This window comes from Camelus ferus, chromosome 35 (genome assembly GCF_009834535.1).
Source record: "Camelus ferus isolate YT-003-E chromosome 35, BCGSAC_Cfer_1.0, whole genome shotgun sequence".
NCBI classification, from domain to species: domain Eukaryota; kingdom Metazoa; phylum Chordata; class Mammalia; order Artiodactyla; family Camelidae; genus Camelus; species Camelus ferus.
The window spans coordinates 21,200,814-21,228,471 of NC_045730.1; the positions used below are offsets into that span (position 1 = coordinate 21,200,814).

The 27,658-nt window shown below is 46.9% G+C and overlaps 1 long non-coding RNA gene across 1 annotated transcript; it reads right to left on the minus strand.

The window, feature by feature from the left end:
- Positions 1-368: 368 nt before the first annotated feature.
- LOC116661587 lies at positions 369-25,964 on the minus strand. The gene is made up of 3 exons (XR_004317533.1): positions 25,723-25,964; positions 4,046-4,287; positions 369-3,918 (listed from the first exon to the last, which is right to left on the minus strand). It is a non-coding gene; the product is annotated as an uncharacterized LOC116661587 (long non-coding RNA).
- Positions 25,965-27,658: the final 1,694 nt, after the last annotated feature.

Here is a 27,658-nt window from a genome sequence, read left to right on the forward strand (position 1 = left end):
ACTGGCACACTATTTTTGTGTCCACTTGTTTGTAGAACCCGTGTGAGGTGTCTATCCCCTACCTGCATCTGTCTCTTTTGCTCCTCTGTGTGACGGTTCCATTTGTTTGTAGAGCGTGGTGATGTTTAAGCGACGTGACCGGTGTCAGCGCGGTGACCTCGGGTGACAGCGGCTCCTCCTCACAGCCTCCCCTGTGCTGTGAGAAACAGCTTTCCCTGTACATGTGAGACGTCCAATAAAAGGCATATTCCTTCCTGTTCTCTGTGGTGTCTGTAGTTTTCCTGCAGAAACTCTCCTAGCTGGGGTTTTTTTTTTTTAAGTCTATTAGCAGATGTGATTTTTTTTTGTCCATATTTAGAGAAAGTTGAAAGATTCCTCATTTCTGTGTACCAACACGGAAATGGGTGATTGTTTATTGGAGCACCTGAGGAGCGAGGGGACAGAAAGGAGAGAAGGACCTGATTGAGGAGCCTACTGGGAGGCCCAGGCCGCCCAAGGCAGCCGGGAAATGCTGAACGAAGGAGCCGATACACTAGAATAAATGAAGGAACAATCACACAGGGAGTGGTGTGGCATTTCCATGGCTGCCCGTTGCTCCCTGTGGACTATTTCATAAGCAGACATCCTGGCTGAGTCCTAGCCATGCGCAACTTGAGCCCAAAGAAAAGCCCAAGTTCAAATCCGCTTCCAAACTAGCCTGGCTCTGACGTGCTCGTTGATATTTGCACGCTGTCACTTGGCTCTTCCCGGATTATACATTGAAGCTTTGCTCTTTCCTCCAGAGGGACACTCGTTAACATCTGTATGGCGCTTCGAAGGCATAAAGGGTGCTGCATCCCTGGGTGGGTCTGGTGCACAATTATGGTCGTGGTCCCTACCCAGAGGGCAGTCTTTGCCAAGACGTGTCCAAAATGCCCTCCTGTGGAGGGCGAGCATCACTGATTGTCACAGCAACCCTCACCCTGCCACTAAATCCAGATTCTGTCACCTCAGGATTAGTAACGAGAAGTGTACGGCAAGCCAAGGCGATAACACGTCTTCAGCTCTTACATGCCTACAGGGTGTGGGGAGGCAGAGAAGCGAAGGTGGACAGATCTGTTAATTTTCTCACTGACCAGGAGGCCCGTCGCAAATGCTGAGACTCACAGGCTGTTTATCCCAGCTGACAGTGAGAAGCAGAGCAGGGGAGGCAAGAGTGAGTGTCACGGGGGCCCAGATGACAGAGGATTTGTAGATTCAAACTGACAGTCTGAGCCGCCCGGAGGGGTAGAAATAGATGGGGTCAGCAGAGAAGTGAGAAGATAGCCAACGAAGCAATCCTGTCACATGGACTGGCCTCTGCTCCAGAACATTCCACCAGGACCTGCCAGGACCACTGGAAGAGCACGTCCATGGGGAGAAGTCCCAGGTCACGAAAGGGGGCAGGTGGCAACCCCAAGGCCCTCGCAGAGCTGAGTTGAATGGAGTAACTCAACTGCCCCTCGGAAAAGGCGGTCCCCCTGTTACATTACTGCCCCCCTTAGCCCATTAGGACTATGCAGAGTCTGAGAAATATTCACATGGAACTACAAATTACAAAGATAGCGTTATATAATGTTGGTGTCTTAATATTATATATATTTATTATATAATTTATGTTTAATGTATTTATTATTATATATTAATATAACGTATTAAATTATTCTATGTAATTTAAGCACCACACCCACCTCCCCTCCTTGTGGTCCTTTAGACCAAGGACAGCTCCTAGGGGACAGCATCCTGTGGTTCCCAGGCTGTGTCACTAAAAGGAAGGAGAGAGGGACCTGGGATTCTCAGGTTTTCTGCCAAGGAAGTCAAATATATTGACTCAGAGACAGTAAACCAAATGAATTTAATTTTTCTTTTTGTTTTTTTGAGAATTAGAAGTCCTTTTTTAAATTTACTTATTTTTAACATTTTTTTAATTGAGTTATAGTCAGTTTACAATGTTGTGTCAAATTCCCGTGTAGAGCACAACTTTTCAGTTACACATGACAAATGAATTTTGTTTACAGTCAAGTGGGTGCAGTTGGTTTTATTGCAAAGCCTTTTTGAAAGGGGGCAGAAAATAGGCCCAGAGAGCTGACCACTTGGTCGGCAACGTGCTTCGGCACAGTCCACCAGCACCGTGAGTCTGCACACGAGGCCAGGGGAGAGCAGGGGCCCCGAGGCTTCTCAGTCCGCATGATTTACCCCAAAAGGACAGTCATCTACTGACTGCTCCTCGTCCTCCATTTTCATGAGAAGGTAGATGTGTTGTATACGCGCACCACAGGTGCACGGAGCACATGTGAAATGTACACGCAGCTCTGCACCTGTCTGGTCGTTTTCACGTGTCTCTCATTTCATCCTTTGAGTCCTTAAAACCCAAGTCTTGCCTCCAGTGTAAACCAACCCAGGATGAAGCAGGTGGGGGTTGGTTTCTGGCTTTGTTTGCTAGTCATGGCCAAGGAGGTCATGGCCCTCCAAGCCTGTCCCATCAGGGACGTCCTCCTGGGATACGGTGTATCATAAATTCAGGTGTCTATTAACAGGGCTTTTTTTTTTTTTAAACAAGATTACTCTGACAATGACATGTCAGGTAAGGAGATAATCTTCTTTTCTTACTTCAGAGACAGGATATCATCTTAATAAGGCAGCTAATAAGAATGTTCACAGGTCAGAAACTGAGAGTGATGGAGATATTTTAATGGAAAACCACTGTCAGCTCTGAGTAATGATTAGATCACAAAGCTGGTTGAATTAAATTGACTTTTTCTTAATGTGTGGAGGATGAGGGTTGTGATTCTGAGCATAAGCTTTTATTTTTTTTTAAATAAGAAACTGACATTTTACTTAAGATTTCACGGGGAAAAGCAGGGACAATTATCTTGCACTCCTCATAGAAGGAACTTATTTTCCCATTAGATGGCTTGTTCCCTCCAAAATTCATCATCTTCCCAGCCCACATACATCTTCCCCTGCCTCCTTGTCCGACAGCTTTCACATTCTGTTCAGCAAAGTAAAAAATCTGCCAGGGTCCCCTGTCCATAAATTTAGTGTTTTTATGTCAAACCCCATAGTGGAGAATTTCATTTTTATAAAACAGTCCATCATGGGTCAAATAAGATGAAACATCTTTGCTAAAGAGGAGAATCACCTTTCCTTGTGAGTTTTTTTTTTTCCTTTCTGAGTTTTAATTTACATGAGTTTTTATTTTCTCATTTTTAACTTTCTAAAGCGAGTTATCCGTGCATTAGCCTGTCCCTCCCCAGGCGTGTCTATTTCACAGTGGACCCAGGGGAAAAGTGCAAGGAACAAGGACAAAGGTGTCCCACGGCGAGGGGAAAACATTACTCATCTTTCATCTCTAACAACTTATTTGCTCACAGGATCAATTAAATGTGTGAAAAACAGGCTTTTTTGCTCAACTAACTGCCGAATCACCCGACACTGTTGTTGGCTTGGGAAAGTCATTTGGCGTGTGTCCCCACCCCTGCGCAGCCCCGAGGTCTGTGATGGCCTGAGTCTCCTGCAGGGTGTCACCCACGTGGTGACGGCGCGGTGGCTGGAAGGTGATGCTGGGCTGGGAGCCCCTCTCCCGTCTCTGAACGCACGTTGCTGCATTGCTGGGAGGCGCCTTCTGAAGCTGGAGTTTGGCTTCTACAGGGGATTTCATGATGGAAATATTTTAAGCACAACTTTGAAGATTTTGCCATTAAAAACAATCTCACGTGGCTCAGGGCCCAGCCAACTGCACGCACCACGGGGGAAGAGCCAGAAATTGCTGGCAAGGCGGGGGAAGAAGCAGTCCGAAGTTCTCAACCCGTCGTGACCTTGGCTAATGACCTGGTTCCAGGGCTCGGTTCATATCTGATTTGGTTTTACTTGGCCCTCGTTGTCTGTGGTTGTTTGTTTCTGTTGGGGTGAGATGGGAGAGGAAACATCAGCTTGACAACCCGAGGCGGTGGCAGAGGAGGGCTGGCCTGCATGCTGGGTATTTTGAAATAACACAAACCTTTGAGCTTGGCTTGTGGGGCCTCACCTTGAATTTGTCCTGCTCCTGCCCTGACTTGAAACTCTGTTTCCAAGTCTTCCTTAATGTGATCTGCATAGGTTGCCTCCCATCAGGGTCCAAGGAGCTCACCTTCTGAGCAAGCAAAGCGTCTCTGCAAAATCTGAACCAGCGACCAGCGTGCCTGGCAGCCCAGCCCCCACGTTACTTGGGTGACTTACACACGCCGGGCTTTACAATTTGCACAGCATCCTCTTTTGCATCTCCAAACCCTGTGAGGCAGGTTAGAGAAATGAGCGTCTGATTTTACACATGAGGGAACTGGGACTCCCAGAGTTTGTGTCTTGCTGGCTGGTGAACAGCCCAACTGGAACACAACACCCACTGTCCTGAACCTTTGGGGTCTTAAGGGTGTCACCAAAAGGAAAGGGTTTTGTTTTTAACAGTTTAAAATTCCTTACTTGATGGTAATTCACTGATTGGGAAAATAAACACACTGTATAATGCACAAAGAGTTATGAAATCAGCTTTGCCCTCAAAATAAATTTTCTTAACCATAATACTATTGGCGTACATTTAAAAATTCCATATGTACACATATTATATACATTGTGTGATATAATGCTTATATAATGGTTTACCTTAGTCCAAAAATGCACTTTGAAACAGACACCGCCAGGGATCCAAGCGGATCTGCAGCCCCCACCACCGGGTCCCTTGTTGGTAACCGCTGTTCTACGCTTTGGATCCTTTACTTCACTATTTAAATCTCTTAGACCAGAAGGTATTCATTTCTAAGCCAGGTTTTAATGTTGAGAAGAGCAAGAGTCCTATGAGATTAAAGATATTGACTTTTTAAAAAAAAAAATGAGTAGGGTCGGCAGCCTGGTAAAAGCAGGAGGTCAGAGGGGCCCCGGCAGAAATCCAGTCCTGGCAGGCGAGTTTCTGAAGCAGATGCAAAAAAGACCCCAAATGCTGATACCAAATAGAAAAGATCTCTGGGAGATTGTGCAAAAACACAATAACAATTTGCATTAAATCATGGGCTGTTTTCAGCACAGATGGGAAAAGCCTGTTACAAAATGTTGTAAGACATTTGCGGCGGGCTTCAAGCTGGACAGGCATTAAAAACATTCTTAAGCTGTTCACGTTGGAATAAAAATGTAAATCCTTTTTAGGGAGAAGTCTCTCTTTACCTATCATTTTTCTTTGTGTTTTATTTCACTTTTGGTAAAGAGATGACATACTCATAGCCAAGGAGGACCGATCCATTTCCAGGGTTGGATAGATAACGTTTATCTCCAAAGAGGCAGAATATTAATTACGCATAGAAAGAAACTTTTAGCCCTGGGACATTCCCAACGAAAGGAGTGGCTTATTTCACTCAAGATCCTAATCAAACATGGTCACAGAATCTTGGAGAGAAATGCGTGTGATTACTGGGGGTGCTACAGGGCGGCGGGCAGAGTTGGGCGGCTCAGGAGGATGGACACCTCTCCCGGGAGGCCCTCTGGGGTTTGCCCGCAGCTTCACTGGCCCGGCGGCTCCTCTAAACCGGCTGCAGGCTGGGAGGCAGGAGCCAGCAGCTGGCACTCCAGGGCCTGCTCCTCCCCCACCGAGCCCCTGGAGGAGAAGCATAGCCAGCCACAGACTCGCGTCTGGAAGAGCCGGCTGGCCAAGGAGACAATCCAGCTGAGCGAGCACTTCCCTTGGCTCCAGCCCTCCTTCCCGTAAGCCAGGAAATGCCCTGCCTGCTCGTCAGGGACGGCGCACCAGGGACTGCCGAGCTCCGCCTGGTTGCTGTGCACACTGTGTGAGTCTCTTCCGCGGCCTCTCTCAAGTCCTTTTAGAGTTCCCTCTGGATTAATTGAAAGGCCTGGGTATCCTGTTTGTGTGATCTGTTCGAGGTAATTGTCAGGCTGTGAAGATGGCCAATATTGATTTTTTAAGAGAAGATGCCACTTTACATGGCCTGAAATGGACAATGTGGAATGTGGAGTTGGTTTAGGAAAAATTACCATCATATTCATTCATTCGCTCACTGGTCTGTAGCCCCCGCTGTGTGCCAAGTGCTGTGCTGGGGGCATGCCAGCAAGGGACACAGCCCTATATTCCAACGGCAGACAGCTTGTAACAGTCAGAGGGCGGTAGCTGGCATGAAGAAAATGAAGGAGCACTGGTACCAAACTCAGGTTTGTTTGCCCAACGCACAGCGAGGCCAGACAGACACAAACATTGGGGTATGGAGCAGAGAAAGGTTTACTGCTGGGCAGAGCACGGAGAATGGTGGCTCGTGCCCCCAAAACCCCAAACTCCCTGAAGGGTTTCAGCTGAGCCTTTTTAAAGGCCAGTTGAGGGAGGGGCATCCCAGGGTCTGTGACCAGCTGTGCACAGTTCTGATTGGTTGATGGTGATCACTCTTTAGGCTTCAGAAGGTCAGGAGCCATGTGCTCATGATCATTAAGTAGTTTATTTCTTCCATTGGGCGGTGGATTTAGCATTTGAGAAACTAAGGAAATCTGCATAAGATACTATTATCTGGGTCCTACAGAGAGGAGCTACCACAGAGGACATGGTGGGGGGGCTGTCCTGGGAAGGCCCCACAGGGTCCTGCTGGGTCACAATCCCCCCCTTTCTCTGATGCTCCTCAGTCTGGAGGAGAACAGGTACAGGACAAGGAGGGGATAATATTTTGGGTAGAGAGGTGCATCATGACTTGGCAGAGGAACCTGGTTTCAACCTCCAGTCCTGTTTCATCCTCCCCACATCTTTCAGGGAACAGGGTGATGACCACTCTGGCTGCTTCCTGCGGACACAGGGTGCGGTCCTGCGTCAGTTTGCAGGACACCGAGGTGGACATATTCCCGAGTTCCAAGTCCTGGATGCGAGTACTGTCTGATTAAGGTCTCACTCCCTGAGGAATTCAGGAGAACAAGCTGGAAAACCAGTCTGGACCTGGCACATGGTGGTGGTGGTGGGGACTTGTAGCCAGGCAACCAGCTGTCTGCTTTTATCTGAGTAGGTTTTAACTTTTGATGTGGTATCAAACATATACAACAGGAGCTTTTGGCCACTACATATGTTTCCTTTTCTCTGCTAACATCTGATCTAAAGCAATTTTATTTTCTAAAAATTTGATAGTTGTAAGAGGAGACCTTGAGGTCATAAGGTTGCAGCTGCCCTCTGCCAGTAGACACTGCTCTGAGAAAGGCCGGGGGCCTCCCGAGTAGGACACAGCTCAGAAAATTGGAGTTCTCAACAATACAAGGATGGGCCTGAAATCACGTCCACCATGGCCACCCAGGTTTACCTTGGATGTCTGAACCGCAGCTCCTCCATTATGACTCTCAAATGCATTCCCCTCCTCAAGGCCAAAGCAGATGGACAATGCATGACCAAAAGGCCATAAAACAGGCTGCTCTGGTCAGTAAAGTTTAAGTCAAAAAACGCATAGGCCAGAATGACTTCTCCATACCTTAATGCATGCAGATTTTTCCATAATTTCCCCCTTTTGATTGCAAGTCTTTCAACAGAAAGCACTGACGATCAAAATATTGATGCTGGGAAGATGGCTCCTGCCCCAGGAGGTCATGACCCTCCATGTGAGGCCTCCTTTGTATTTGCCACGTAATCCATGTTTGGGGAAAACTAATCAGATATCATGGCTGGCTCAGAGGTATGTTACTCGGGAACCACATTATTGGCCATACATTTTATCACTTGTCCCCAGTTGTGTGTCACAAGCATCAGGCATGTGCTTTTAGCAACAGACCCAGAGCAAGCACTGTTGTACATCATGAGTAGTTATGCTCTGTGACGACTCCATCAGAGGCTTCTCTTCCTAGCCAACATTAGGGGCAACAGTGTGGTTACAAGCAAAAGGATAACGTCCTATATTGATAGGGAGCCAAACATTTGGTAAACAGTTGAATTAAAAAAACAGAGAGAGTGTCACAGTAGGAAGAAGGAGGCCAGGAGCCAAGAAATTCAGGCGGCCTGTAGGAGCTGGGGAAGAGCCACTCACTTTCGCACGTGGTGGTGAAAAATGTATCATCGTGTCGTACACTGTTTTCTCATCCTTCAAGAGTTCAGCTCAAGGATTGGCTTGAGAAGGTGGAGTAGAAGGACCCTGAGCTCCCCTCTTCTCACGAACCCAACAAAATCACAACCAAGTGCTGAACAACCATCGACTGAAAAGCCTGGAACCTGCCAAAAAAGGTCTTCTACATCTAAAGATATGAAGGAGGGACCACAATGAGACGACAGGAGGGGCACACTCATGGTATCATCAAATTCCACACCCTCCGTGGGAGCGACCCGCTCACAAACCAGAGACTCATCATATTGGAGAGGCCCTCGGTGGGAGTCCTGAGCCCTGTGTCAAGCTCCCCCGCCCGGGGAACCAACACCAGGAAGACAAGCCCCAGAGCATTTGGCTTCAATGGCCCGCGGGGCTACCCTGCAGGAGCCCCACAGGACGAGGGGAAACAGAAACTTCACTCTTGAAAGGTGCACCCCAAAATCTCACATGCACTGAGTCCAAGGGCAAAAGCAGTAACTTCCTAGGAACCTGAGACAAGCCTGCCTACTGGTCTTGGAGGGTCTCCTGGGGAGGTGGGGGCAGCTGTGGCTCAGCCTGAGGACATAAAAGCTAGGGTGTTCGTCTGCAGGAGCTCCCCTGGAGGCTGACATCTTGCTTGTGTCATTAGCACCAAGACGTGGTCCCACCCAGGAGTATACGGGCTGCAGTGCTGGGACACCTCAGGGCAGACACACACTGGGTGGGAGCACAGCCCCACCCATCAGCAGACGGGCTGCCTAAGGACCTGCGCCCACAGCCACCTCTAGACGTGCCCCTAGTCAGGACTCTGCCCACCAGAGGGGCAGGATCCAGCTCCACCCACCAGTGGGCAGGCAGCAGCCCCTCCTGCCAGGAAGCCTGCACAAACCTCTAGACCAGCCTCACCCATCCGAGGGCAGACACCAGAAGCAAGAAAACTATGACACCACAGCCTGTGTGACCGAATCCAGGTAAATGCAAGCCATGCCCACTACCCTGGGACCAGCTGGCCCCCTGGCTCTTGGGTGATGAGAGGCGCATGCCATGCTGGGATGCGCAGGATGTCTCCTACAGAGGACCACGTCTCCAAGGACGAGAAACATAACTAACCTACTACATGCTTAAAAATAGAAATAGAGATGTAGATAAAGTGAGGCAGCAAAGGAGTATGTTCCAGACAATGGAACAAGATAAAATCCAGGAAGAGCTAAGTGATGTGAAGACAGGCAATCTACCCAGGAAAGACTTCAGAGTAATAATTATAAAGCTGATCAGAGAACTTGGGAGGAGAATGGACGCACCGAGCGAGAACTTAGAAGTCTTTAACAAAAAGTTAGAAAATATAAAGAACAATGAAACAGAGTTGAAGACTACAATACCTGAAATGAAAACTATACTAGAAAGAACCAATAGTAGACTAAATGGGAAGAACAGATCAGTGAACTAGAAGACAGAGTAGCAGGAATCACTACCACAGAACAGAAAAAAGAAGAATGAATGAAAAGAAATGAGGACAGTTTATGAGACCTCTGGGCCAACATCAAGTGCACTAATATTCACATTTTAGGGGTCCCAGAGGCAGAGAGAGAGGGGGCCTGAGAAAATATTCTAGAATAAAATAAATCATAAAGATCAGAGCAGAAATAAATGAAATTGGTTTAAAAAAAAATAGAAAAGATCAGTGAAACTAAAAGCTGGTTCTCTGGCTGGAGAAATTAAATTGATGAGCTGTTAGCCAGACTCATCCAGAAAGAAAGGGAGAGGGCCCAAATCAGTAAAATCAGAAACAAAAAAGAAGTTACAACTGACACTAGAGAAATGCAAAGGATCATAGGAGGCTGCTATGAGCAACCGTATGCCAATAAAGTGGACAAGCTGGAAGAAATGAAAAAATTCTTAGATAGGCACAACCGCCCGAGACTGAACCAGGAAGAAATAGAAAATATGAACAGACCGATTACCAGCACTGAAATTGAATCGGTAATTTAAAAACTCAGAAAACCCAAAAGTCCAGGACCAGCTGGCTTCACAGGTGAATTCTACCAAACGTTTACAGAGGAGTTAAAACCTATCCTTCTGAAACTATTCCAAAAAAAATGCAGAGGAAGGAACACTTCCAAACTCTTTCTATGAGGCCACCATCACCCTGATACTAAAACCAGACAAAGATATCTTACACACACACACACATGCACACACACAATCACAGTCCAATATCACTGATGAACACAGATGCAAAATCAACAAAATACTAGCAAACCAACTCCAACAATACATTAAAAGGATTATACGCCATATAAAGTGGGATTTATCCCAAGGATGCAACAATTTTTTAATATCCACAAATCAATGTGATATACACATTAACAAACTGAAAAATAAAGACCGTATGATCATCTCAATAGATGCAGAAAAAGCTTTTGATAAAATTCAACATCCATTTATGATAAAAACTCTCCAGAAAGTGGGCCTAGAGGGAATATACCTCAATATAACAAAGGCCGTATATGACGAACCCACAGCTAACATCATACTCAGCAGTGAATAGTTGAAAGCATTTCATCTAAGATCAGAAAGATGACAAGGATGCCCACTCTCGCCACTTTGATTGAACATAGTATTGGAAGTCCTAGCCACAACACCAAAGAAAAGGAAATAAAAGGGATCTAAATTGGAAAAGAGGAAGTAAAACGGTCACTGTGGATGACATGATACTGTACATAGAAAATCCAAAAGGTGCTACCAGAAAGCTACTAGAGTTCATCAACAAATTTGGAAAAGTTGCAGGATATGAAATTAATATATAGAAATCTGTTGCATTTCTATACACTAACACCAAAATATCCAAAAGAGAATTAAGGAAACACTCCCATTTACCATTGCATGAAAAATAATAAAATACCTAGGAATAAACCTCCCTATGGAGGCAAAAGACCTGTACTCTGAAAACTGTAAGATACTGATGAGAGAAATTGAAGACAACATGAACAGATGGAAAGCTATACCATGTTCTTGGATTGGAAGAATCAATATTGTTAAAATGGCCATACTACCCACAGCAATATACAGGTTCAATGCAATCTCTATTAAGTAACTAATGGCATTTGTCAAACAACTGGAACAGAAAGTTTTTAAATTTGTATGGAAACACAAAAGACCCTGAGTAGCCAAAATAATCTTGAGAAAGAAGAATAGAGCTAGAGGCATCATGTTCCCTGACCTCAGACTATACTGCAAAGCTACAGTAATCAGAACAGTATGGTACTAACACAAAACCAGACACACAAAACAATGGAACAGGCTAGAAAGTCCAGAGGGAAATAAACCCACACACTTATGGTCAATTAGTCTACAACAAAGGAGGTAAGCATATACAATGGAGAAAAGACAGTCTCTTCAATAATTGGTGCTCAGAAAACTGGACAGCTACATGTAAAAAAAAATGAAATTAGAACATTCTCTAATATCATCTACAAAAATAAACTCAAAATGGATTAAAGATCTAGATTTAAGACTGGACACTCTAAAATCCCCAAAGGACAACACAGGCAGGACACTCTGTGACATAAATTGCAGCAATATGTTTTCTTCAATCCATCTCTTAGGGTAATAGAAATAAAAGGAAAAATAAGAAAATGGGACCTAATTAAACTTAAACACTTTTGGACAGCAAAGGAAATCATAAATAAAATGAAAAGACAACCTTCAAAATGATAAAAAAAAAAAAATCTGCCTGATGGGCTCAACAAGGGATTAATATCCAAAATATACAAACAACTCAAACAACTGAATTAGTTCAAAAAATAACTGAATTAAAAATGGGCAGAAGACCTAAGTAAACATTTCTCCAAAGAAGACATACAGATGGCCTACAGGCACACAAAAACAAGTTCAATATCACTAATTATCAGAGGAATGCAAATCAAAACTACACTGAGGTACCACCTCACAGCAGTCAGAATGGCCATCATTCAAAAGTCCACAAACGATAAATGCTGCAGAGGGTGTGGAGAAAAGGGAACCCTCCTACACTGCTGGTGGGAATGCAAATTGGTGCAGCCACTATGGAAAGCAGTACTGAGAATCCTTAAAAAACTAAAAGTCGTGTAGAGGGTCTAGCTCAGTGGTAGAGTGCATGCTTAGCATGCACGAGGTCCTGGGTTCAGTCCCCAGTACCTTCATAAAAATAAATAAATAAATAAATAAATAAATACATAAACCTAATTACCACCCCTCCAAAAATCCCCTTAAATAGAGTTACCATATGATCCAGCAATCCCATTCCTGGGCATATATCTAGAGAAAACTCTAACTTGAAAAAAATGCATGCACCCCAATGTTCATAGCAGCACTATTTACAACAGCCAAGACATGGAAGCAACTTAAATGTCCATCCACAGATGACTGGATAAGAAAGATGTGGTATATATACACATTGGAATATTACTCAGCCATAAAAAAGAATAAAATAATGCCATTTGCAGCAACATGGATGGACTAGAGAGTATTAAGTGAATTGAGTCAAAGAAGGACAAATATCATATGATATTACTTATATGTGGAGTCTCACAGAATGACACAAATGAACTTATTTACAATCTGGGAATAGACTCACAAACATAGAAAGCAAACTATGGTTACCAAAGGGGAGAGGGGTGGGAGGAGGGATAAATCAGGATTTTGGAATTAACATATAAACACTATTATATACAAAATAGACAAACTACAAGGGCCCACTGCATAACACAGGCAATTATATTCAATATCTTGTAATGACATATAATGGAAAAGAATCTGAAAAAGAACATATATATTCACATATAACTGAATCACCGTGCTGTACATCTAAAACAAGCACAACATTGTAAATCAACTATATTTCAATTAAAAAATGAATAAATTTAAAAAGCATAGATTAAAGCCAGCAATATTTCTGACAAAACCACAAACCCACAATCTCATTCATCAGCCCGCCCAGTCCCACGCGATCAAACCCCTTCTGCCTGGAGCTCCACGAGGTCAGTTTTCACTGGTCTTCAAACACCCTACCCAGCTCAGCTGCACGACAGAGAAGAAACCTGCCCTTGCCACAAAGTCCCTTCCATGAGTTCTCTGGAAGACGAAGCAGCCCTGCGAGCATCAGCTTAGCTGTCTATGATGACTAAAGGCCCCAAAGGCAAGCAAAAGATCTGACCCCCAAAAAGCTTAAATAAGTTGCTGTGACAGACGACACTTCAGGATAAGAACCAGTCACCTTGCTGTGACTAACAGCATCACGCCAGGACACAGCCGAACTTCAGGCCCCACACAATTTCCAGAAGGTGCACACCGATAACCTCTCTCCATACCACACAATCCGAGGAGGCTTATTACTCATTTATCAACGCTTCCCACACAATGTAACATACCAGCCAGTGCTGGTTAAGTATTTCTCTCTGAGATGCCTCCAGGGCCATGTGAAGCACCCCGAAGTTAGCCAAAGTCAGAAAGAACATTATTAATTCAAATTTGATAGGAAGTTTGTCAAGAATATCAAAAAGTTTCACACAATCTGTTATCAGAAACACAGATCTAGTCCTTTTAATAACAAAATCCATTCACCTCATGAAGTTTAACCTAATCTCAGCCCCACCATGCACAGAACTCCTTTTTTAGGGCCCGCTTTCCACTTAATTTCTATATTCATATTAGTTTGCCCTTTATTATTTCCCAACCAGATACAACCAGCTCTAGGGCCAAATCACTTTCTTTTTCATTAACAAACTCCAATTCCATTCCTTATGCCTTCTTATTACTCAAAACATACATCCCATTTTCCTACTGTATACTTCATTATTCTTAGTAGTTTTAATTACATATTTAAATTATAATCCTCAGCTCCTAACAACTCCTCACATTAGCATTCTGTAGATTGGCAAACACAAACAGCAACAATAATCTCTAAAAACGTGCTTTCTACAGAAAATATCTCAATGTGGCACCAAACACATTTAATAATAGTTCTAAAACACCTTTAGCTTCTCTGTTAAGGAAGTCAGTAAACAATGCTTCAGTGTCTTATTTTGTTTGGGAATGACCTAGCTATTCAGCTATTCAATAAACTCCCATCATTTAACTTAATTCACAATTATAAAAATTCAAGTTACAAAATACCTGGAGAAATCATTTTTAAGTAGACATTCCTAAAACAGAATTATCTGTAAAGAATTTACCCAAAAGCGCTTATCTCATTTGCATTTAATTTACTTACAAGAATTTCATCATACCAAATTAATTTTTTTCCTTCTGCTGACAAACTCGGCAACAGAAGTAACAAACTTACTGACTTTCAGTAAGCCTAGGTACAAAGAAAGACATGTCTGTATTGATTATACCAACAAGCTTAAGCTGGATTTAACATCAGATATTTAATGTTGAATAGTTCCTAGATCCTGTAAACCTGAAATTTGTTCTGTCTAGCTTCTTTTACACTTAGAAGTATTTTATTTGTAAGCACTTACTTTTAAGTCAATTAAATAGAGCTCATTTATAAGTTAATTTTTACATAAAGACAGAACCAGAGGTCTCACAGTTTTTCCACTTGAGTTTTTAAAAACCTCTTTTATCCCCTCCTCCCTGAACACCCAGATAGATCATCTTACATCTTAAACGCACAGGAAGAGAAGTGCAAATTCCTTCTCTAACTGCTTTTACAAAACCCAATCATCTTGGCTATTTTCAGGGATTTTTTTTCTATTTCCCAAATATCCACTTAGGTTTAAAGAAATTACAGCAGTAGGCAACAATATATATATTATTATACATTATGTAATTATATATTAATTGTTATTAGTTGTGTGTGTGTGTGTGTGTGTGTATAAAGTCAACTCACATTTAGATGCCTCACTTTCAGCAAAACCAGGAAGAGAGAACAGGGTTTGGACTCAGGTACCAAGACACGCACACACCCACGCCCCTCCCCCAGATAAAAATCAATCATTTTCTTTCATTTATGGGATCATAGCTAAAGATCTCCCAGTTTTGCAAAGTTGCCCCAGGGGATGATAATGTGGAATAGAGCTCTGAATACTCATAATAATTATTCACGGCTGGTGTTGTCAAATATCAAGCAAATGCAATGCAAAGTGGTCTCTCAGGTCACAGTTCCCCAGCCCCACAAAGGAGGTTCCCAACCGGCGACCCGTCATCCATAAGGGGAGAAACCGCAACCCGTGCCCTGTCAGAGTGAAGCTGAGTGAAGGACCAACACTAGGAAGGGAACATCCAACCGAGCTCCACCCCGAGCCAAGTCAGCACAACATGGGGGGACGCCCTGGTGTTGGCACGCGTGAGCCCGGTTACTCACTAAAGACGTCGCAAGTGGCCAGTGCAAGTGCTGACACACACACACACAAACACACACACACAGCCCCACATTAGACGAGGTGGAGCCCCAGACTTCCACTTCCAGTCCCAGATGGAGGCCTGCAGCTTGGCCTGGCTCCTGAAAGAGAACGGACCCAGAGTGGCTCCCAGTGAGTGATTCACTGCTCAGACGGGAAGGGGCCCAGGAGGAGCGGGTAGACTCCTCCGTCCTGCGCAGGCCGGTGCGGCTCACCCCGAAACCACACACACAAGAACACAGTAAGTAAGGTGCATTGGCACAGACAACCAGAGGAAGTGTCGTCTAAACCACCCCCTCCACTCCCAGACAGAGGCCTCCGGACAGACGGGCCCAGAGAACAGACCCAGAGCAGCCTCCTTCCCGGGGGACGAGCCCAGATGGAGGCAGAGGATTCCCAGCCCGCGCGAGCTGGAGCCACTCACCCACAGCGACGCTGAGTGTGGACGCAGCTCCTGATGGCTCTCGGCTCCAGACAGCCTGGTGCCGGGGTGGCCGGGCCTGTCGGGGAGAGTCCCCCTGGGGTCCTGGAGCTCCGGCCGCCGCTGGGACCCAGGAACGGGTGGCCCTGGCCGGGTCGCCCTCCCATGGGCACAGACTCCTGTGCTGGCTTTGCCGAAATCGTGACTGAAGGCAAGTTCACGTGCCCGATGCACCGTGAGGCCAAACAGACTGAACTGGGGGAATTTGGAGCAGAGAAAGGTTTACTGTGGGCAGAGCATCAAGAACACGTGGCTCCCACCCCAAACCTCCAGCTCCCCGGAGGGTTTCAGCTGAGCCTGTTTAAAGGCCAGTTGAGGGCAGGGCATCCCAGGATCTGGGACCAGCTGTGCACAGGTCAGATTGGTTGATGGTGATCAATCCTTAGGCCCTGAACGTCTGGGCGCCACATGCTCATGACCATCAAGCAGGTAATTTCCTCCGCTGGGTGGTGGGTTTGGAAGCTCAGGACATCTGTGTGAGATACTGTTACCTGATCCTTCCGAGAGGACCTAAAACAGAGGATATGGGGAGGCGTGTGTCTGGGGAAGGCCCCTAGGGTCCTGCTTGTTTACAGGGTTAGGAAATAGGAAATGGCAGAACGGAGGGGTCTGCTACTTTGGCAGAGCGGACAGCGGTCAGCAATCACAGATGAGCGGAGGTCTGAAAGGCCGAGGGGCTGAGTGAAGGAAGAGCCTGCCTGGGAGAAGCATCCTCGTGTGCAGACGCGAAGCTGCCCTGTGCCCGGTGCGTCCCAGGGCAGTCGGGAGGCCAGGCTCACGTCTGGTCGGGTGAGTGGGCTGCAGACGGCGGACAATGACCGAGCTGGGTGGGAGGAAGTGAGGCGGGAGCCAGGCGAGGACAGGAGGCAATGCAGGTCCTGGATCAGGGATCGGAGCTGATGGGCGGGCTGTGCCGAGGGGAAGTTGCGGAGGGAGTATTGAGTGTGCGGCACGGGAGAAGGTGGCAGATGTGAGAGGTGGGGAATGGAGAGACCGCATCAGAAGGATCTTCTTTGTGGGTGCTGGAATCAACAACAGCAGCAAACACGGTTGCAGGACAGTGGTCCAGGCGCTGACACCCCCTGAGGATGGAGACCTTGCAGAAGACGGGCACAGAGAGGAGCCGTAGGAATTCACAGCAGCAAGGCGTGGGGTAGGGGGGAGTGGGGAGAAGGGAGGGCAATGACGGGGAGTCTCAGCAGGAGAGAGGGGGACCCCTCGCCCACTTCCAAGCTGGAAACAGGCGTCACGTGAGCAGAAAACAGCTGTGGGGCCACAGGAGGAAGCGGTGGGGACAGGGAGAGTGTAGCTCAGGGGTGGTTCATGTGCTTGGCATGCAGGCAGTCCTGGCTTCAATCCCCAGTCCCTCCTCTAAAAGTAAATAAACCTAATTATTCCCCTGCCAAAAGGAAAAAAAAAAAGTAGTGGGGATGGAGAGCGCCCTGTAGGGATGTCAGACCACGTAGTGAGCAAAGCCTAGACATCCTGGCATCTCCCGAGGGCTGAAGTGAAAGGGGACGCAGAGTGAAATAAAGCTCTGTGTCCTCTGAGGGGGCAGGCAGGAGTTCGGCTCTAACCATTGCCCACTCAGATGCTGGGAGGCAGGACTCTTCCGAAACGGGATGGTCCCCCTGCCTAGGGCTGGGCCACTCCGACCAGCATCACAGCAGCCACAAGGCCCAAACCCGCTCCGTGATGATGGAATACTCATCCATCCACCCATCCCGGGGCTGACATATAGCAGACTGTGCCGTCCCTGCGCCTTCAGGGATAACCAGAGAGACAGGGATGTTCCCGTCAAAGTTACAGTCCTCAGGCAGACGCAAATGCAGATTAAACAAACACTAACAGAGGTAGTATGTTAAGCTGTGACAAAAGCTCTCAAAACCAAGTAGCTGTGAGAGACCAGCAGGAGGAGGGGACATAGGATGGGGACAGTGACAGGTGGTGAGGACTGACTGTGAGCTGAGCCGAGAAGGATCCTGAAAACCTAACAATTTGGCAAAATATCAAGTACCTGGAAACTTCATACCCTATGGCGTGGTGGTTTCATTTTCTAAAATGCAACTAATGAAACAACCCAAAAGGTGGACGGATTTATACCCAAAGCTGTTTAAAATAAAAACATTATTTAGAAAAATTGGACTTAACCATGCAAAATTCAGGGAATGGCCAAGTACACTACAGTATAAGATGTACCAGTATGTTATGAACTATTAAAATTAATGTTTAAGAATAAATTTCACCAACATGGAAATATATTCACAATATATTGTTCAATGAAAGGGAGCAGGGTATCAGATTGTGCCCACATCACAACTGACTGCATACACGGGGTGTACGTGTGTGTATGTACACACGTGTGAAGAAAGAGATACCACCAATATTGAGTTATCGCTGAGTGTTTGGACAAGGATGTGTATTTATTTCTTTATCTGTGTCTCCATTAAAGATAGTCATGTTATTTTTAAAAGATTGAGAACTTTCTAGTCACCCTTGGTCCTTTAACCCACTGCTGGGCACGGGGTGTCCCCTGCGGTGACAAGTGCTCACTGCCCACTGAGCGACCATGACTTCTGGCTGCTGCGGGAGGACACCCAGGCCAGAGCAGGTTTTTTTTCTTGAAATATCTATAGAGTATTATAAATGCTACCATATAACAATACCTCATCAATCCAAGAAATGAACTTTAAATGTAGTGTGCGTGTATAGGAGGTTATTTTTTTCTCAATAAGATCACTCCACGTGGGTCATGAAAGTCCTTAGATGTGACGACCCCTTCTCTGGTACACTTTACTGTGTCTCTGACTAAGAGGAATAACCGAATTTGGAGATATTGATGTGGGTGGTAAATGTGTACCACGCTTTCATCAGTCCCTTTTTTTTTATTGAGTTACAGTCAGTTTACAATGTTGTGTCAATTTCTGGTGTATAGCACAATTTTTCAGTCATACATGAAAATACAGATATTCATTTTTCTATTTCACCATGAGCTACTACAAGATCTTGAATATATTTCCCTGTGCTGTACAGTATAAACTTGTTTATCTATTCTGTATATACCTGTCAGTATCTACAAATCTCAAACTCCCAGTCTGTCCCTTCCCACTCCTCTCCCTGCTGGCAAACATAAGTTTGTATTCTATGTCTGTGAGTCTGTTTCTGTTTTAAGTTCATTTGTCTTTTTTTTTTTTTTAAGATTCCACATACAAGTGATATCATATGGTATTTTTCTTTCTTTCTGGCTTACTTCACTTAGAATGACATTCTCCAGGGACATCCATGTCGCTGCAAATGGTGTTATTTTATTCTTTTCATGGCTGAGTAATATTCCATTGTATAAATATACCACAGCTTCCTTATCCTGTTATCTGTTGATGGACGTTTAGGTTGTTTCCATGTCTTGGCTATTGTAAATAGTGCTGCTGTGAACATTGGGGAGCAGGTGTCTTTTTGAATTAGGGTTCCTTCTGGATACATGCCCAGGAGTGGGGTTGCTGGGTCATAGAGTAAGTCTATTTTTAGTCTTTTGAGGAATCTCCATACTGTTTTCCACAGTGGCTGCACCAAACTGCATTCCCACCAGCAGTGTAGGAGGTTCCCACTTCCCCACACCCTCTCCAGCTTTCATCAGTCCCTTTTCTTTGCAGGATGGCCTTACTGTGCCGTAATATGTTACAAGAAGCCCCAGAGAGAGGAGTTCTCATACCCTCTTCCAGCTGGGTGGCCTTTGACCAGACTTGGTGTCCCTTCCTTGCTGTGGACTGAGAGCAGTAGACAGTCTTGTCTATTCTGTACCGGGAACAGCTCCCTAACTTACTGCCAGTTTAAAGCCCTTGAATGTCTCCACTGGCTCCTGTCTAGGAATAACCCAATTTCCCACCTAGTAACCACCCCATGTCCTGTGGGTGAGTGTCATTGGTCAAAACTGTGTTGACGGCTCCCCAAACCTGCTGGCTCCATGGGAGTTTGCTAGTGTTGACACCGACTTCAGCTGAAGAAATTAACAGACAAACTCCCTTCCATCAAGCATGTGGAAGAGGTTTGGGAGAGTTTTACTTCTCCCTTCAAAGAAAAGCTGGGTGTAATAAAGTGGAGCCTGGGAAGTTTTCTGAGCCCTCAGGTTGGTTCGGAAACAAAAGCCTTCCATCCTGTTTGCCTGTTTTCTTCGTCAGCGATTCAGTAGCTGGGAAAAGCCTACATCTCTTATGATGAACTCCTGGGATGATCTTTTCTGGTTTGCCTTTATCAAAAGATTTTAAAGCTTCATCCAAAAAAAAAAAAAAAAAAAAGATTTAAAAGCTTAGCTTTTACAAACATGGAAAACAAGAGCTCCCACTTAGCTACCGACTAAGCCCCAGGATGGAGGGGCAGACTCGACGGGGGCAAGAACGCTGGCTGTTCTCTGCAGGGTAGAGACCTCCCCAGATCCTTCTCCCCTCATTTATGGCCCAAATCACAGCTTTTCCAGAAATGCAGCCACAAGTTAACTATTCCTCACTCGAGCTCAAACTGAGGGTGAGCCAGAGACCCAGAGAACTCAGGTCACACACTGGGAAGTCAGGGTACAAGTTTTCCAGCTTCTCCTTTGGACAGTTGCCAGGCCCTTCTGAGGTCTTTGAATCCTGAGATGACAAGATGCTGAGGCATCTGGAAACATCTGATTACTATTTAATAATGTTGGCCATTAGGAGACGATCAGAGATTCATGCCCTGCTCAGGAGAGCCAAATTTCCTCTTGAAACTTAGGGAGACAGGGGGAATGCCGGCTTGGGCAGACGGACTCTCGGCACAGGTGGGAGTGCTGATCACCCTTGAGGGGTAGGAAGTGCTGTGCGCTCTCTGATTAAGTTTCCTACAAAGGAGAACACAAGCCTAGGGTGGGTGGCGTGGTTAACAGCCACATTAAAGAAGTCTCTGCATTAAGGGGTGCCTGCTGCCACAGTGTGACTGTAACAGGCCAGTGGCCTCCTTTCTTTGAAGAGAGACTCCACCATCCTGCATCTTCTCTTAGCCCGTTTCTTTATAAACTTTTCTTTGCTAAGAGCTATGGTTTTTCATGTGAAAATAAATGGGACCATCTGTTGTAAAAAACAAAAACCACAAATACTCAGATTTTTTAGGAACACGCATGTTGAATCCCATCTTGGTGAACCGGAAGGTAGGCTCCCCAAGAGATGCTGCAGCACCATGCAGTGACCCCCACACGCTGCGGGACTCGGGTCCATTCAGATCCAGGTGAGACTTTGGCCCACAGATTTAGACAGAGGCAGCACCCTTCCACAGCGCACAGCCCACAGCCCTGAATCCTTGGTCTCAGGCCCGCTCTGAGGCCTGATTCTGACGCTTACATCTCCATATTGATCTTCTCACCCAGTTAACCTCAACGATTTGTTTCATCCCAATGTTGTGTTTTAGGCTTCTTTCTTTTCTTTGGGGGGGGGGGTGGTAGTATAATTACAGTTATTTATTTATTTTTAATGGAGGTGCTGGGGATTGAACCCAGGACCTCATGCATGCTAAGCTCTTCTACTGAGCTCTACCCTCCCCTTTATGGCTTATTTCTGACTTTGGTTTTGCCTCTGCCCTAAGCAAGTCCTTCTCTGGTGACCCAGCCTCCACTCTCCTTAGGTTTCACCAACCAGTTCAGCAGCATCTCTCCAAATATGCCCCAGGCTTGGGTCACACTCTGCTGTGCCCAGGTGGCACCCAGGACACTGCGTCCATCACCTCTGATAGGTTCACTTTGTGTAGGCGATGGGCCACGGAATTAACCTGGCTCTTCCCGGCTGCTTTCTCATAGTAGGCACCTAGTACGTGTTCGCTGAGTGAATGCTTTGCCTAAAACTTTGTTTCAAGGACTTTAAAAGTTTTTCTGGAGTATCTTTCTAGTTCTCCTTTTTGCACTTAAAGCAAGTGTGTAAAATGACACAAATGAACTTATTTACAAAACAGAAGCAGACTCACAGACATAGAAAACAAACTTATGGTTACCATAGTGGAAAGGGATTGGGGGGTGGAGGGATAAGTTGGGAGTTTGGGATTTGAAGATACAAACTACTAAATACAAAATGTTACGGAGTCCAAACTCGTTCTGCTCGCCACACGACAGGCCAATAAATCAGGAGATGAGGGGGTGGGGCAAGGAATAGCGACTTTATTCAGTAAAGCAGCAGAACGAGAAGACGGAGGACAGATGTCTTGGAGAACCATCCTGCTCCAGTCAGAATGCAGGCTCCTTTTATACAAAAACAAACAAACAAACAAACAAACAAACAAACAGGGGAGGGGTTGTGGTTAGTTGTTGCAAATTTCTCAGTGTAGAAATTCTTTGTTCTTGCAGCTGTCCATGTGGGCCAGGTCACAGCGCTCCTGCAAAACCTCCAACAAAACAAAGGTTATTCTCTATTCTGCAACTTGTTATCTTTTCGTGAGTGCAGAGCCAGCAAGGCTAATCCTAAAAAGCAGGGCACAGTGGTTAAAGCTAAAGGAACAGATTCAATAGAGTCAGATTTGTTCTTTTCTATTAAAAAAAAATAGATAAACAAGGTCCTACTGCATAAAACAGGGAACTGTATTCACTTGTAATGGCCTATAATGAAAAAGAATATGGAAAGGAATATATATACATGTATAAATGTATCACTATGCTGTGCACCAGAAATTAACAAAACGTTTTAAACCGACTATACTTCAATACCAACAAAAAAAGCAAGCATGTAGCATTTCTGTAAACAATGAGAGAGAGACAGAGCAAGGCATAAGAAAGAGATGTAGGTACGTCTGAAGCAGAAAGACTTTAAAAAGGCAAATACTCATAGACTCTTGAGTTATCCCTAATGAAACTTGATGTGTTTTAATAAAATTCTGTGCGTGGGATTCCGACCCTCTCCTTCATCCCTGAGATGCTGGTGTTCATCTGGAATCTGTCCTGGACCCTCATCTCTGATCTCGTCTGTCCCCTCCCTGCTCAGTCCCTTCCACTACCATCTACAGGTCGATGCCACCAGCCCCAATATCTCTGAGACTCTCAGTTTGCCCGTGGTCTTCACTCTGGTTGCCTTTGTTCCCTCTGCTGCTGGTGCCCTCTGTGGATTTACCAGTGCCTGTGCCTGAGGCCCTGGTTTCTGGGGACCCTCACTGCCCCACTGGGGCTCACTGTCCCCCCCCCCCACCCCATTGCCCCCTGTTCTGGGTCATATTGTCCTCAGCCTTGCTTGTGACACAATTTAGTGCAGTGTCAAGGTTCATGAGCTTGAGTCAGCCAACCTGGGTTTGAATCCCAGCACTGCCACTTACTCCCTGGGTAACCGATTTTAACCCCACCAAGCCTCCATGTTCCCATCTGTGAAATGGGTGTTACTGAGTCCAAACTTGTTCTGCTCATTGCATGACAGGCCAATAAATCTGGAGTCAAGGCCTTGGGTCAAGGAATAGTGACTTTATTCTGAAAGCCAGCAGACTGAGAAGATGGCAGACTGATGTCCTGGAGAACCATCTTCCCCAAGTCAGAATTCAGGCTGCTTTTATACTAAAAAGGGGAGGGAGTGTTCCTGGTTGCGGCAAATTTCTTGGAGTCAGAATCCTTTGTTCTTGCAGCTGACCACGTGGGGCAGGTCATGGTGCCCCTGTAAACCTCCAACAAGACACACATTATTTTCTATTCTGCAACTTACTATCTTTATGAGTGTAAAAGTGTTCATATCCTTAAAGGTCAGAGCCTTGAGAATGTTCTCCCCTGTGTATTTCAGGCTCTAGACAACAATCGTTTACAAAAGGTGCAGAACCAGCGTGACTGAGCCCAGGCAACAGAGCCCAGGGTTGGAGCCAAAGGCACAGATCCAGTGTGGGGTCAGGCGTGTTCTCCCCGTGATGCTTTCACAAAGGAATCAGTGAAGGGGAATGACTAACACTTGCGGGGACACGTGTTCTGAGCGTGGGACTAAGAACTGCATTACCAGCTGATGCTCTTAACAACCCTGTGAGGAAGGTACTGAAAGGGGGAAGTGTCCCCACGTAATAGAAAAGGACAGATCTTGTCTTGCTGGAGGTTTACAGGGACTTCATGAGCTGGCCCAGGTGGGCAGCTGCAGGAAGTTTGCAGCAACCAACCACACCCCCTCCCCTTTTTGTATAAAAGCAGCCTGAATTCTGACTCGGGCAAGATGGGTCTCCAGGACATTAGTCCACCTGCAGTCTTCTGGCTTTCTGAATAAAGTCGCTATTCCATGACCCAACACCTCGACTCCTGATTTATCGGCCTGTTGTGCGGCGAGCAGAACGCGTCTGGACTCAGTAACACCATCAAACCGCATCCTGCCCTTCGTGTCTGATTTGGGTCCAGGGCATTCCCTGGACTGAAAGCTCTCCCTCCTCCCTTCCATTCCACCTGCCCTCATCCTCCTTTCCCTTCAAAGTCCAGCCCAATTTCCATCTCCTGCCTCTAAAACTCCCCACGGCTGCTCCAGCCTCGTGATTTCTCTCCGCACACGGCTCTTCCATTACACGGTCAGCCCACCGAGCACGTCTCACGTTTGGCGGTTCACCGTTGGTCCTGCCTTTGTGTGCTCATGTCCTGTGGGCCTCCCTGCTCTGTCAGCTTCCTGGAGCCCCAGCCTGGACTTTGTGTTTCATTGTGTTCTCCACGGCCCTTCCCTCACAGCAGCTTTCCCGCCACGTTCTTGATTCATTGATTAACTTAAAGCACATCCAGACCCTTAGGGAAGCTGTCAGCTTGTCAATCCTGTGACTCCCTGCCGACCACAGTGCAGGGAAGGGAGACGTTAGAATCCATTTCAACCTGATCCAGGAGAAGAGTGAGTTCAAATCAACTCAGCAGGGACTGCTCATGGGCTGTGCACGGTGCCAGATGAGTGTTTTAAAAGATACATTGGGCACAGCTTCTGCCTTCAAACAGCCCACTGTTTGGGAGACATCATTTCCAATATGATAGAATCAGGAAACACTGGCCCCCTATAAGAGGTCATATCCATTAAAGGGCTAAATTGATTGAACTCCCAAGTCAATTTGCGTGGAACAGGTAGTCAGTGGGTGGGTGGCGAGATGCGGGGGCAGGGGGTGGGGTGCCTCAGAGGAACGTCTCAGGGTCTTAGGGCCTGGAGGAGCCAGAAGCTTTGGGGAAGAGTGTTACTGGACACAAGTTCCCGTGGCCACGTATCTACCCAGTGATATCAAATATCAAGCAAACAGCAATTTAGAACAGTCTCTCAGGTCACAGCCCCCTGGCCGAAAAAGGGAGGTTCCCAGCCAACGCCCTGTCAGAGATGGTGCTGAACAGAGGACCAAGGCTGGGAAGGGCCATTCTGACAATGCTCCACCCCAGGCACCGCTAACAGGACACCGCGATGTCATCACAAGTGAGCCTCGTGACTCACCAGAGATGTCTCAGCTGATCAGTGCATTACTGATACACACGCACAAACGACAAACACGGTCCCACAAACAAAACAGCTCCCTAGAGAGAACGGACCCCAGAATGACTCACCTCCTGGGCGGGAAGGGGCCCAGGAGGAGCGGGTAGAATCCTCTGTCCTGCGCAGGCCGGCGCGGCTCACCCCGAAACCACACACACAAGAACACAGTAAGTCAGGTGCATTGGCACAGACAACCAGAGGAAGTGTCGTCTAAACCACCCCCTCCACTCCCAGATGGAGGCCTCCGGACAGATGGGCCCAGAGAACAGACCCAGAGCAGCCTCCTTCCCGGGGGACGAGCCCAGATGGAGGTAGAGGATTCCCAGCCCGCGCGAGCTGGAGCCACTCACCCGCAGCGACGCCGAGTGTGGACGCTGCTCCCGACGGCTCTCGGCTCCAGACAGCCTGGTGCCGGGGTGGCCGGGCCTGTCGGGGCGAGTTCCCCAGGGTTCCAGAGCGGAGTGAGCTCTGGCCACCGCTGGGACCAAGGATGGGGTGGCCCCGGCTGGGTCCCCCTCCTACGCTCACAGATTCCTGTGATGGCTTTGCCGAAATTGTAACTGAAGGCAAGTTCATGTGCCCAACACACCGTGAGGCCAGAGTGCTCTGCTGGAGTTTGGAGCAGTGAAAGTTTTACTGTGGGCGGAGCATCGAGAACACGTGGCTCCAGCCCCAAACCTCCAGCTCCCAGGAGGGTTTCAGCTGAGCCTGTTTAAAGGCCAGCTGAGGACAGGGCATCCCAGGATCTGGGACCAGCTGTGCACAGTTCAGATTAGTTGATGGTGATCAATCCTTAGACCCTGAACATGTGAGGGCCACGTGCTCATGACCATCAAGCAGGTAATTTCCACCACTGGGTGGTGGGTTTGAGCATCTGAGAAGCGCAGGACATCTGTGTGAGGTACTGTTACCTGGGTCCTTCAGAGGAGCTGCAGTGGAGGGGTCTCGGGAAGGCCCCGAGGGTCCTGCTGGGTCCCAAGAGGACAGGATGGGCGATGCTGTTTCCATCTCAATGACCGACTGCTAGTTGTGAATTAGGCCTTATGTAGATGTAACTCATTTATCCCCACAGTCCCTGCTGGGCTCACCTTACCTGCCCATCCCGGAGGAGGGTGTGCTCAGGTTCAGTGACTTGCCCAGCACACAGCCAGCTCCCAGCCCGGCCCCTGCTCCCTCCGTCACCAGGGAGCGGGCGCTGAGTGAGAGGCTGAGCTGACGGAGGGAACGCCTCACTGGGGCAGCCCTCCGCATCCAGGACTCTCCTCTGCCCCTAAGATGCGGCTCAGAAGGGAGGAAGTGCTCAGCTTAGGGAAGAGACCCATTCCTGGCAGCTCCTACAAGGGCGTCTGCGATCTCCACCTCCAGATATTCACTCCCTGTGTGATGCCCGCCCGTCTGCAGGGCGCATCTGCTGCCCTGTGTCTGGTGAATAAACCACAACAGAAGGGGTGGGCTGTCTCTTCTGTGATCAGGTTATATCCAGACGATTTTGGTCTGGATGGGAGTGACTTCATGCAAATGCATTCAGCTGCACAGTTAGGCTTTGTTGTGCTTTTCTATATGTACCTTACATTTCAATAAAGTTTACTTTAAAAAGTGTTGCCTGCTGATGCTAAGGTGCCCACGTGCGAGATCATCAATCTGTGTAATTGTCTTTTAAAAGGAGCAGGGCATCATCATAGCATATATTTGTCATTAGACTGTTCAAGTGCTTTGAACACATTGCTGCACAACAACCCTCTGAGGTTACATAAGTGCTACTGTGTAAATGGTACCCACTTTACAGATGGGAAAGACTGAGCACAGAGAGGTTTCTTATTTGTCCAAGGTCACACAGCCAGCGAGTGTTAGAGCCAGGATTCAGACCTACAGCCCACACGCTCAGCCATGACCAAATTAGAGACTGAACCACGTCAGTCTGAAAACTAGCGAAGTGAGGGGGCGGGCACGGCCAGGCAGGCTCTGCCCTGGGTTTCACTTTTCCTGGGTTGAGAGTGAGACCTAGGTCCCAAATTCCCTTTTCCATCTGGACTAGAACAGGTAAGGCCCGCCTAGCCCCAGTTCCCAGAACACAGCCAGGTCCTTCTGCTGGAGCAAGGAGACCAGACACCAGATTTTGCCTCCCTCCCCCTTACTCCCTCCCCCACCCCTCGACTGCATCCCCATCCTCCCAGGGGCCATGTGCTAAGGATGCTCCTAAAGATGCAGCCCACATACGATGCGTTAGAATGCAGGAGACCAGCAATTACCTTGCAGCTGATTAAAGCTTCCAGGTTACCCACAAAA